General features: G+C 40.2%; 2 pseudogenes; one reads left to right on the top strand and one right to left on the bottom strand.

Annotated features, from left to right (window-relative positions):
* Positions 1–1,787: 1,787 nt before the first annotated feature.
* Positions 1,788–2,737, top strand: LOC104863985 (annotated as a pseudogene).
* A 6,248-nt stretch (positions 2,738–8,985) lies between these two features.
* LOC104863960 lies at positions 8,986–9,687 on the bottom strand (annotated as a pseudogene).
* Between the last annotated feature and the right edge of the window lie 3,688 nt (positions 9,688–13,375).

Below are 13,375 nucleotides of genomic sequence, written 5' to 3'. Positions count from 1 at the left end.
TGGAAAATGATTCTCTAATCAACCAGACCCCCAGAACGAGCAGGAGTAGCTATCATATTTTTAGACACAGATAACTTCAAGCTAAAACTGATTAGCAGAGAAAAATATTGCCACTATAACTGGTAAAGGAAATAATTGAACAGAAAGAGATAACAATTATAAATAAATATCTATTCACTGAGTGTCAGTGCACCCAATTTCAGAAAACAAAAGCTTCTGGAATTAATATGAGAGATAGATACTGATAACCAGAGGCCTCAATACACCCCTCACTCAATTAGGTAGACCAGAAGGAAAAACCAACAAAGAAATGCTAGAGTCAAGCCACAGCATTGAACAAAGACTTAACAGATATCTACGGAGTATTTTCTCCAACAACAACAGAATACAGATTTTTATCAATAGCACACAGAATCTTTTTCCAAATCGATCTTCCGCCATAAAGCATGCTAACAAAGAAATTGAAATAATCACATGTACTGACTGGCTCATAGTGGACTGAAGCTAGAAATATAAAGCAAAAGAAGTCACCAGAAAATATGGAAAAACACAGGTATAAAATAATACATTATTGAAAAATCAATGCATCACAGAAGAAACCAAAGAAGAACTTTTAAAAATGTTCCTAGAATCAAGTGACAGTAGAAACCTGATATATCAATACCTATGAAACATACTAAAAGCAGCGCTCAGAAGGAAGGTTACAGATGTAAAAGCACACATAAAGAGAGCAATCCCAAATAAATAACCACATGATGCGTCTGAAGTTCCTAGGAAGACAAGAGAAGTACAAATGTGAAACTAATACAAGGAAAGAAATCAGAGAGATCAAAGTGAAAATTATTGCAATTGAGATTAGGAAGACAATACAAAGGATCAGTGAGTCAAAAAATATCCTTTGAAATGATGAGAAAGGGATCAGGCAAAGGGGAAGCCAGCAGGGAGAGCAGGAAAGGGAGGCTACAATGATCAAGATGTGATTGATGTGTGAAACAACTTCCCATGATGAATGTATCTACTATATGCCACAAAGGATACTAAGCAGATACATTCTCAAAAACATAAATCAATGACAGGAGGGAAAAAGAGCTTATCTGAAGGGGATTTAAAGACAGTAGGAGAATCATTAATGAACATTTCTCACAAACATGAAAAAGATGATACATCATAATTAATCGGAAAAAATAAGCTTTCAAATTCGGAACAAAGGTTTGTTAAGACACATGTTATTTCCATCTCAATTGTTTGAAAGCATCAAACTCCATCAGCAAATTAGAAGGGCACATGTTTGTTTTTGGCATAAGCACATTAGTTATTCAAAGTGTCTTACTTGCCTCACCTTGCACTATGGGAGTCAATCTTAGCAGCTTTAGATATTTGGATTCATTAAGCTACTTTCCTGAGGGAAAAGAGTGTTCAGAACATCAACCTAGCTTTGCTTAATTAGGATAAGAATCCTAATAAAAAGTGGCACACAGACGTACATAAGAAAACAGATTATTCCTTTAGAAACCAGACACTGCTCACATATGAAAAAAACATAGATAAAAAGAAATTTTACAATAGAAATAGACAGCGTTTCATGCAGTAATGAAAGTTGATTGCCTGTGTATTAGGAAGGAAGTAATTTTATCAGATGTGGACATTAATCAGTTTCTAAGAATTGGATGAAGGTATAGGAAAAACTTACTAATTTAATCACAGTTAAGGAGTATTTTACATTTTCTGAGGATTTTTGAAGACAGGTTTTACACACTTGGCCAAAGAAGATGACTCCATTGCCAGGTATGGAGAGAAACCTGAGCAGTGACCAGGCCCCTCCTGTCCAGCTGTGCTACGAGCACGTGAACGGATCCTGTGTGAAAGCTCCCTACTCCCCAGGCCCCCGCCTGCTTCTGTACCTGGTGTTTGGCTCTGGGGCTGTGCTGGCTGTGTTTGGAAACCTGCTGGTGATGACTTCCATCCTGCACTTCAAGCAGCTCCACTCCCCAGCCAATTTTCTGGTCGCCTCTCTGGCCTGTGCTGACTTCCTGGTGGGGACCACTGTGATGCCCTTCAGCATGGTCAGGTCTGTGGAGAGCTGCTGGTACTTTGGGGACGCTTACTGTAAATTCCACTCCTGTTTTGATGGCTCCTTCTGTTATTCCTCTATCTTCCACTTGTGCGTTATTTCCATTGACAGATACATCGCCGTCACCGACCCCCTGGTCTATCCAAGTAAGTTCACTGTTGCCTTGTCTGGCAAATGTATCGCTCTCTCCTGGTTGCTTGCTGTAATTTACAGCTTTTCACTTTTTTATAGCAGAGCAACTGAAGCTGGGCTGGAGGAACTAGTGAGTGCTCTCACCTGTGTGGGAGGCTGTCAGATCGCAGCCAATCAAAACTGGGTCTTGATCGACTTCCTATTATTCTTCATCCCCACACTTGTGATGATAACTCTCTACTCCAAGATTTTCCTCATAGCTAAACAGCAAGCTAGGAAAATTGAAAGTCTGAGCCATAAGACTGCAAAATCATCTGACAGCTACAAAGACAGGGTAGCCAAGAGGGAGAGAAAGGCAGCAACAAACCCACTTATGTGTATGAGATACTAGTTTGGGTCGCTTACTACAACTCAGCAATGAATCCCTTGATTTATGCTTTCTTTTACCCTTGGTTTCGAAGGGCCATCAAGCTCATTGTTACAGGCCAAGTGTTCAGGGAGAACTCCTCCTCCATAAACTTGTTTGCTGAGTAGGTTCTTGTTTTGAATGAGGGAAATGAAAAGAGTTTCATAGTAAGCACACTGTGGGAAAAGACACGATCAGGAGTCCTAATGTAAAATAATCGAATATGGTCCATCTTTGATCCTGTCAATCCAAGTTGCATTCAACTGCAACATGCTTTGGTAAATATAACATTAGACCCAAATTTAATGACAGCCACATAACATTGCCACCAACTCTGCCATTTATCACTGTGATCTTCGGCTGCTGAGTTTCTAAGAGCTTCTTAGATGTCAGGCTAATAACCTTTTCCTTATTGTACCCCTGAGAATATTTAACAGAAAATATATATAAGACCTACTGAAGAATATTGTAAATTGTGATGTTTGGCTTTGATTATTTTTTATAAGTTTAATTCCTGGATATATATCCTCTATCTTGTAGCATTTCCTCAATATAATACAAGTTAACTAAAGAAGTTTGGAAAAGTGATATCTTGTGCAGAGAGAGGGAGCAAGGGAGAGTCTGAATTGTTGGTATCAGGTTTGTGTATTGAAAAATATATCAGGGTCAGGATTAATAAATCAGGAGTATTTCTATTAATTAACATTAATTCCATTGTTTCCAAAGAAGAAAAAACTGGTGTCACAAATGAAATTTTCACATGTTCAATGAGTTTTTTTTGTTATAAGTACTGCATTTGTAAGAAAATTACATGCAGTTAAGAAACTTTACAAGTACTTATATATTCAATTTAAAAAGCATAAGATCCTTACAATGTAATCACATTTCTAAATTAATTTATTATTCAATTTTTGTATTGTTCTAAATTATACAGAGCTTTTCAAAGTCATACATGAAAGTATAAATCTAAATATATTCAAAGAGAGAAAGAATGATGAGATAAAAGATATAATACTAGGAGAATAACAGCGTGGAAAAATACATTTCAATAACGCAGCTCAAACACAACTGATGCATGTAATCATGACACACTATCCTCACCAGGTAATTAGAAATGAACTGCTTTGGGGATTAAATTAGAGGGCCTTGTGTCCTTGAGTAACATGAATTAGCTGCTGGGTTCTTTCTAGATTAGTTTCTCTTAGACACCAAATTTTATCCATTCATTTGTTTTGGGTTTTTTTTCCTGTTTTACTATTTTTTATTATTATTTGTACATGTGTGCAGTAAATACTGATCAGATTCCTCTTGGGAAGTTGGTACATTGTGATTCTTTTGGGGGAGGGCTCTTCTGTTCACCGTCCCCCATCTCCCTCCATCTCTTGGTTCCCTTTCCTTGGCAAAGTTCTGTCTCTCTATTTCCTATTGTCTATCTTTGACTTTTTTTTCTAATATTGGATTTGTCCTGTTAGAGGAACCATGCAATACAATATTTAAGCTTGTCACATGCACAAAATATTAAAACTTAGAGCCTCCAATCTTCGGGGAAGGAATACATACAAAAAATGTTTTTTCTATTTTCTCAAATTTCTATTTAGTCACACCTTGATATTAATTATTACTAACACTATTTCTTCTATTATTAAAAAGTTCAGTTGAATTGCTAAACCTTTCCTGAGATATTGTATTAATTCTAATTTTCTATGTGTTTGAGAAACTTTCTGTCTTTATGTGACTTTCAGATAAATAAACTCCAGATGTCTTGATATCATTTACTCACAATTTAGTTCTCAGGTTGAATACCATCAACTGATTTTGATTCTAGTGGTTTCAGTAACAATAAATATTTCTAAGTAAAGTTAATAATAAAAATAACACATATGCATGTATTCAGGATGTCCAATGCTCTCTTGTATGTATTTGTTTTCCTCGAATAATTATATTATTTCTCCAGGAAGAGTTATGAAATGAAAAATAAATTTGTTGAATCCAGTTCTTCTCACTATAGAAGTGGTGGACCTGAGAGATCGATTCCAGATTGTTATGTGGAGCAAAAGATTTCAAGAAAGTGCCCAAAGGCAAAAATATTTTTCTTTTAAAAAAGCAGCTACATTTATGGAAATTAAAGGGGAAGCTGTGCTCAGCGGGTGCAGGTTTGCACCAATAGAAAAGAAGAAGTGACCAAACTGGAGAAACATGTGCCATGACAGCAAGTGAATAAGGAGAAGGAGCGAAGGAGGCTCTGAGATGCAAGAGATGTGCACCCACCCCAGGGTCCTCTCGGGGGATCTCTCTGGATGTGACTTCCAGAAACGATTGGCAGGATGCTGAGTCCTCCCAGGTACCCGTGATTCTCCCGCAACTCCCACATGTGGGTATTTATTATTCTTATTTCTGCTTCTGTCCCTGAGGTGTTGCCCAAATTCAGGTGGATGCAGGAGGAGTGAGCCCATGGCCCCAATTATGCTCCCTGTATGAGAAGGAGTTGCATTGTAACATTTACTATAATTAGATTTCCAATTCTATCAAAAACGGCTCCCAATGTTAAATCACTTCTCTATAAATTTTTAGGAATTAGTATACTTATGAGAAGAAACTTTCTTTGGCGCTTGCCCTTAGAGGTATCTCAATATTTACTTTTTATACTTAGTGTCTTGAATATTTTATCATTTACCTCTGTGCTCCAGATAGGTACGTTGTATTTGAAGCCTTAGGTCCATCTAATTTCAGAAAAAACCTTCTGCTCAACTCTTACTAGTGCATTCATTCATTCTTTTTCTGTAATTTCTATTTAAGGGGCTTAGACTTTTTCTCCAGTCCTGTAGGAAAGCTCTTTTCTCTCTGGCTACTTTCTGTACATGTTGGGTGCTTTGTTTGTCAGCTTGGTTTTTAAAATCAACTTGATCCCCTCAATTTTCAGATATGTGTTTTGGGACATTTTATTGAAATTTCAGGAATATTTTAACAATATTATGTGCCCAATTAGCTTGATGTTCAGATGACATACAGCTATTCAGCCATCTCAACTGTTAAAATACTGAAGTGCTCATTAGTTATTGAAAAATATCTTCTAACGTAAGTCCTTGTGCAACGTGGCTTCTTTCTTCATACCTTTCTAACTGCCTTAGGATCCAGAATCTGACAGAACAAGAAAAGGCAAAGGAAGATGTGTCAAGGCCGTGCTTTTTCTCTCAGGACAGTGTAGATTCTGATTGGCCATTGTCCACATCTGATACCATTGTTCTGTGTTGTTTGAATACAGAATGTGGATACTGATACAGACATCAAGTGATAACTTGATGTACAGTACTTCATCAACAATAAACTTTCTTATTGATAGTGTAGACAGAAAAAGAGAAATTTAAGAGTATCTCATATTGTTAAAATATTGTTTATCATTTGTTTTCTACTAAGTGAGTGAGATATCTCAAAACGTACGATAGTATGGTGTAGTCTTCAAAGTATTAACAAAATGTTGAGGAACTCAATTCTAGTGTCATGAAGTTCATTCTTTTTTCTAGTTATACTGTGAAGCCTGACACATTAGATAATCCATTGGTGTCAGGCTGGCTAAATCCCGTATATCACAAACACAAAGTGGCTGAACTATTTTCTCTTCCCTCATGTAAGTAAACCTGCTCTGTTGATTCTCTCTACCTCATCTTTAACACCCTTCCAGGTGTATTTCATAGCCTTCCCTTCAATTTCTTGCCTTAAAATCCCTTTCAAAATCCCTTCTAATTAAGACAAAAATTAGAAATCTTCCACAGTTTAACACTATCCTTCTTGCTCATGTTATCCAGGCCTAGGTACTGGGACCTTCACAAGGGAAAGGCTCACCCTTCGTTTTTACTCTTTGCTCCATTCTCCTTTTGTTCTTGAAGCCCCCACACTATCCTGAATAGAACAGGACTGGAATAAAGAGAATATCAATAGTGCAAAAAAAAAAGCTTTATCATGTCTAGGAGTGTTTTCGCCTTGAAGAGCAATTTCCACAGCGTGGCAGCCTCACGCACATAGGCTCTGTGATGAGAACCACGCGTTACTCTTTGTGGGAAGCCTGCCCACTGCACACACCCTTGATGTCAGGGAGCCACTCCAGCGAAGCCCTTTGCACTCCTGCCTGAAATCTTTCCATGGGACGCAAGATCATGGGCCTCTGTATCTGGGGTGATACTGCTCAGGGGATTACACTTTTGAAGAAGGTACGGATGACTCAACTTTTATTCCCTTATTAAGGCTCCTTACAGAATAATTTATCTCTGCTAATTTTAAGCAGAGAAAAGTAATATAGAGAGACCTGCAGAAGGAGAGTGGATTGCCTGCGGGAAGGGCACACACTATCACTGACTCAGATGTCAAAGATTCGTGAGTCCCCCATGGCCTAGAAAAGAGGTAGAAGGCTTCCTGCAGGCTCCCCAGTAAGGAGTCTCCTCGAGTCTGTGTTGCGCCACACACCCACTGGGGAGGATGTTGGAAAAAATTAAAACAGCACAGAACAGTCACAGCCTTCACGCATCGGAGAGTGTGGATGCTGCATACAGAGGCTGCTGTACAGGATTGTCCTCGGTAACACTGGCTTGATTGTCATGCTAGGTACTTCAAGGCCACCCAGGGAAGACTTCATGAAGAACAAATTTGGCTTCAAATTACTTTCCCCTTTTCTGCTACCTCTTCTCACTATGGAATAGAAACAGAAAATGAGCACAGAATATGAAGTAAAGAAACAGATATTTCCCTTTTCCTGAACCAATACTTTTAAGTCTACACCTGTCCACTGAAGGCAGTGAGGAGATCATGGATATTTTTGTAGATAAAGATTGAAGTTGTATATTGACCCTGAGCAAGCATTCTGACTCTCCCTGTGACTGGACAGTATGAATAATGGCTCAGAAGCAACAAAAAGATGAAAATAAAATTGCTGCATAATATCTGTAGGATTAGAGTAAATAAAATTTCACAGTATTGATCATCTAATGCTAAGTATTTTTTTTTCAGCTGGTCAACTTGAACATTTATTAATGAAACAACTGTCCCTATACCTCGCCCCTCTGCCTGCTGCCATGGTCAAATGAGCTAGTCCAGTGTAGGGTTTCCCCAGGCTCGGCCATGAACTTTCACCTCAGGACTGTGCTGTGCTGAGCACCCGTGGGTCTGGTTCTCTGGAATACTCTCCAGAGTACAGGCTAAGAGCACAGCACCTAGGCTTGTGCCATTGTGGTGGGAGAAGATCATGGGCTGAGATGACTACTAAGCTCCCACCTATGCACCAGGATAGTACTCAAGGTTACTGATTCTGACTGGTTCTTTAACCAACTCTGGTGAAAGAGGTTGCCTGCTCATCACAGAAGGAGGCTTGCAAGTGATCTCCCAAGAAAGCTGTGACCGGCTAGTGCCTCTGTTCTGTACCTCCGCTGGTCCTCTCTCCAAAGTCTAAGATAACATATTAAATGCTTTTCTGACCTAGAACTGGGGAGGCTAAGGCAGGAAGATCACCTGAATTCATGTCCAGTCTGAACTACCTAGTGAGACACTGTCTCAGGGAAAAATAAAAGTACTTTCTGTCAACTCATGCAGGCTCAGTGACTTGAAGTCTGTAAGTTACACATTAATAAGGATTCTAGAAATAAGAACTTTCAGTAAACTTAAAATAAAACACAAGTTCATTTAGTGCCAGGAATTTAAGCAGAGACTTGAAGTAGAATCAGCAGACTCTCCCAGTAATACATAGAAAGTACAGCCATGATCTTGGCCTCCGATGTCTGGTTCAGTGGTCTAGTGGAATGTCATACACAAAATGAGTCACACTGCAAATGATCGTTTTCTGACTGGCCACTGGTTGTCACTTCTAGCAGAGCAGAACCATGTTGAAGGAATGTAAAAGTGAGCACCACTTCTCACCACATTCTCCCTCCTACAGCCACTTTCCCTCTGCTCCTGTGTGGGTGCAGCAGAGACCACGAGCCAATGGCCCAAGACAGTCCAACGGGAAGGGGCAACCACTCCTCCAACTACAGCCAAGCTCAGCTCCACAGCAGTACCTGTGGCTCTAGCCCATATCCCTTCAAAGGAACCCAGCTCTGGCAGAGGCAGCTGGGTAAAAGGACCACCTGCTGAGCGAAGGAAGCTGGGTGCATGAACGGGTGGGCTGCAGGGGTCAGGTGCAATAAGGAAACAACTCATGCGGGCAGCGCTTTTGACCTCAACTCCCAAACCTGCCTGCTGCGTGAGGGGAAACCATCTCCCATAGCAGCGAAGTCACTGGGGCGGGAGGCCATATTCTCATGACTGAGTCTCTCCAGGGGCCAGGGCTTCAGGGCACAAAGCTCCTGGACTCATATTTTCTCTCCCGCCCTGCTCCCATTGTCTTCTACTCTCACTCCTTGTGTTTCCTCTTATGCTTCCTTTCTTCTTCTTTGCTGCCTTGCTGTCTTTTGATGTGTACCCTTTTGCCCGTATCACTCTCAGAGTCTGAGGTGTCAGAGTCAGATGACTTCTTGTTTCTGTTACGTTTTCTTCTTTTCCTTCTTTCTTTTTTGGGATGAATTTCTCGTGGGAGTAGGCTTCTCAGATTCTACTGACTTTGCCTCTTCTCTCTCCTCGTCCTCATTTGGTTGGCATCAGCGATTATTTGGTCCCACCTGGTTGCATGAAATAGTCTTTTGCAAAGAAGCCTTTACAGCCACACTTCTTGCAGGTAGCATTAAGGACAGCCTCAGGGATAATCTTCTGCCCACTGGAATCCTGGAAGGACAACCTCCTCCTCTCTTCTTGCTCAATAATAACACTGTTGGGGTTTAGGCCTTTCCCAGTCCCTTGGTTGACAACTTCCATAGAGAGAGATACTTTTCATCTCTCGGCCAATAAACTTCACACATGCTTAGTCTCTGACACCTACTATCTCAGAGAGCTTGTCCACCTGACAAGATGACAAGTGAATTCAATACACCAGACCTTGCTCTTGACAGTCTGGGATTTTGATAAGGGCTCCACGGTCTGTCATCATAGCAAGCTCTTCTTGAAAAAGAGTGTAGAGATCAGGCAAGTTTTCCATGGTCTCAGGCCTTCCTGAATTCATCCTTATGCTCTGTGGTGCCTCCATTTCTCTTCTGCTAAAGCTAATTTTGATGTCTAGGCATCAGCTCTGACTCCCCAAGCCGCTGCACTGCCCGAAAGCTAATACTAAGTATTTTATAGGTAGCTAATGATATTTCTGAAAACAACTGTCAAGGGCAAATGAATTAAGTAGTTAATGAATAGAGGACACACTCACTCACTGTAAGAATCTTATAGAATTGCTTGGATTATTACTCATTTGATTCCATGTAACAAATGCCCACTGGTCTTTATTTACATTACCACTTGTCCTATACTATAACTTTGGCTCCCTCAGCCTCTAATCCAGAGGAAGACAAGGTACACAACATTTTTCTCCCTTTCCTCTCATTAAACATCTTCTAGGCTTGGGCACTGCCTAGAGCACAGTGCATCATTATCACGTCTTTCTCTTACATTGGTCATAATGAGAAATATTTCACAGGCTCAGTCCCTGGGGAGATGGCCGAGTTAGTGGCCTCTTACTTTACCAGCGTCTTTGAGTCACTTACTACCTGTAACTCCTTTCTGAGTTATCCGAAACTTAAACTACTGCAAATGGTTTAAAATACCAAATAATCTTGGTCTGATCTGTTGCAAACCCATGTACTGAAGATGCTTTTAGGAGCAACAAGGGAAGCGTTTTAGAGACCTGAAGTAGAGTCTTCAATTACCTCCCACCTCAGCCCTGGGCACGGTGCTCCAGGTTCACACCACCAAACAGGACAGTATACATTTTCCTAATTTCCTCTGTTAAATTCTGATTGCAGAGTACTTGAAACTGTACAAATTTTGAAGCAGCTTTTTGTTTAACTCAAGGCTGGGAGCTGCTTCTTCTGGACTTGCCCATCCTTGCGCTTTGGCAGTAACACAAGGGCAGTCTTCTCCTTTACAGTGTAATAATTTGAATTCATAGATCCTCTTCTGTACGCACTTTTCTCAGGTTTTTTTCCAGTAAAGATCTCAAGCATCATGAAAATAGAGATCATGTTGAATTGACTACATCATACCAAATTACAGACATCAACTGGATATGTTTTGAATAGATTACTTAATTATTAATAAATCTTGGACTGATGGGGAGAGATATACAGTTCTGGAAAGTCCTGTTTATATGTACGACAAAGGGAGTTAACTTTGTAAATTAATTCTATCACTCAAATGTTTGTGATAAAAAGAGAACACAAACTTTATATTATATTTCACATATGTCAATCCTAAACTGAGTATTGAATATAGTTTGTTTCCTTGTTTGAATTTAAGGAAATAAATCTTTCATATATTCATGTTGTTGGTATATATTTTTTCATATGATTTTTTTTACATAGTGAAATAAACTGTAGCAACATTGGCATATTTTAGAATGATTAACATATCCCAAAGGGTACATCCCTCTATTTATGAAGTATTTTGATCTGATTTTGCAGCAGGATTTCAAGATCCTCCGACTCTTCCTTTCCAAAGTATTAAGCATGCGCTGTATTCAGAGATTGTGGAAGCTGCCAAGAGTATTTCCCAAGATGCATTTCCCCTTCCTGTACCCTGCAAGAATGAACTCAAGTGTTCCTTAGCAGAACAAAATTAATCCCTAAGGAGCTTTAGGAATGGAAGATTGAGAGTTCACTGAGGAAAGAGTGGATAGGAAGTATTTCTGTAAAAGGTTAATCTAATTTCAGAGTGTGGCAGCTCCTATTAGCACTGAGCCTTGGGAGGGGACATAAAAGCGTCCTCTCTAGAAGTCAGAGTGATTCCACAGTCTTCTCAGGTGCCTCATGCTGTAGACATCTGACCTTCAGGATGCAGGAACCCTTGATCAAGGGTGCTGACCATGACCTGGGGAGGGAACTGGTTGAGGGTGCAGATGGCATCTCTTCCAATGTCACCACCAGCTTCAGAAATATAAGAGGACGGTGAAGGAGGGTACGTGGAAGACTTCTAAACAATGATTTTTGTACATGGAGAGAAATGAAGTGATTGTCAAAGCAAGCTTAAAAAAAAACAAGAGCATTGTGAAATGCTTGGGGTTAGTTTTTGCTGGGAAAGTAGTTAGAAAGGCAAAACGAATAAACAAGGCACACGTGTAAATACCAAATAGTTTCTCTGGTGTGAAAAACTATAATAGTAAACAAGATCCTAATGAGATAATTAACAATGCGAAGAAAACAGCTAAAGGTATAGGGAAAGTGGGAAGGGTAGGGGAAAGGTAATAAGGGAAAAGAAAAAAATAGGAGAAAATGAAAAAATGGAAATAAAGTGTTTATAAATGAGGAGCGGAGGAGCGGGTGAAGTGAGGGCAGGGACAAGAGGAAAAAATGAGAATCAAGACCTGTCATGTAAAGGTACAAGATCCCAATGATGAATGTAACTGTACTGTATACCTAGAATGTACCAATAAACTCAATTTTAAAAAATAGGCAAAAGGAATATTTTACAGATCCCAGTGGATGACCTTACAATTCTTTCACAACTTGTTCTCTCCCTAGCTCTGAAGAGGAGGCTGAGCACAGCAAGTCAGCACTAGCCTCAGGGCTCAGATTCTCCTGTGCCTGGGGCATGAGCATCCAGAGAGGAGGCTCACTTCCTAACAAGCCTGGCAGGAGCACCTCCCTTCCTTGCAGAGAGGCGTGCTGTTAAATCTGCTCCTTAGAGTTACAGAAATGCATTGCATTGCATAAGACACTAAAAAAGAGCACTCACTGATACTAGTAAGAGGGTCCAGGTCATATTCCAAGGATTCTACTTGGGAGAAAAAAATAAACCCTAAATTTTCTCACTTATTTCATGTATACAGTGAAAGCAAATACAAGTGACTCCAGAGAATTTAATCACATTTGTAGCAAAATTGAGTGTGTCAGTTCAATTTTTACCTCTCACCAATATATTTTTATTGTGTTCCTTTGAATACACTGACCTCTGCATGAACCCAAACTGTTTGGAAAGGCGCACATGAGTGGTCAGTCTTTTTCCTGAGAATAACTCTCATACTGCTTGCATACAAGATTCCTAAGTGACAGCAACTCGAGACTTTAACAATCCTGGTGATCCCCGTATCTCATCTCTAATACTTGACCTTTCTTTCTGCATGGCTGTCAACTCTTTGACCTCTGATCTCGCTCCTCAACTCACTAGTCAGAACAGCAATGGGCCCCCATTGGTCTTTTCCCTATGTCTACTTCCCAAGTGAGTTATCCGTCGTGTTCCTACGTTGCACTCATACGTGTTCTCATTCACAGTCCACACACCAAGCTTTTCCTCTGTGTCCATGTTGGCGTCTCATATCCAATTTGGACATTAAATAAGATATGTGGCGAAGACTTTATTTGTTCAAACATTTTATTAAGGTACAGTTGATCAACCAGGAGGAACGGCGGGAGATTTGCTCAGTTCATGTGCACCTGGAGATGAATCAAAGACAAAATTCCAATGAAAGAATTTCAGGAAGGAGGAAGAGAGAGGAGAACAGCGGGGACAGCGAGGCGCTGAATGGAAAGCAGCCTACAGCAGCGTGGAGAGGATCATCTGGCTGAGAACCAGACAGTCCCTGTGAGCACAGACCTTAAAGTCATGCCACTTAATCGGGAACAGACAGAATTTAAACATCCGTTCATACACTCATTGGGGAAGGGCAGCTGGCAAGATTTTCAACCCAGCCAACGTCAGCACCTACTTCG

The sequence above is a fragment of the Fukomys damarensis genome, unplaced genomic scaffold, assembly GCF_012274545.1.
Source record: "Fukomys damarensis isolate Sample0158 unplaced genomic scaffold, DMR_v1.0_HiC HiC_scaffold_14, whole genome shotgun sequence".
Lineage (NCBI taxonomy): Eukaryota > Metazoa > Chordata > Mammalia > Rodentia > Bathyergidae > Fukomys > Fukomys damarensis.
Note: the sequence above shows the minus strand (reverse complement) of the source record. Positions and strands in the feature narration are given on the sequence as shown.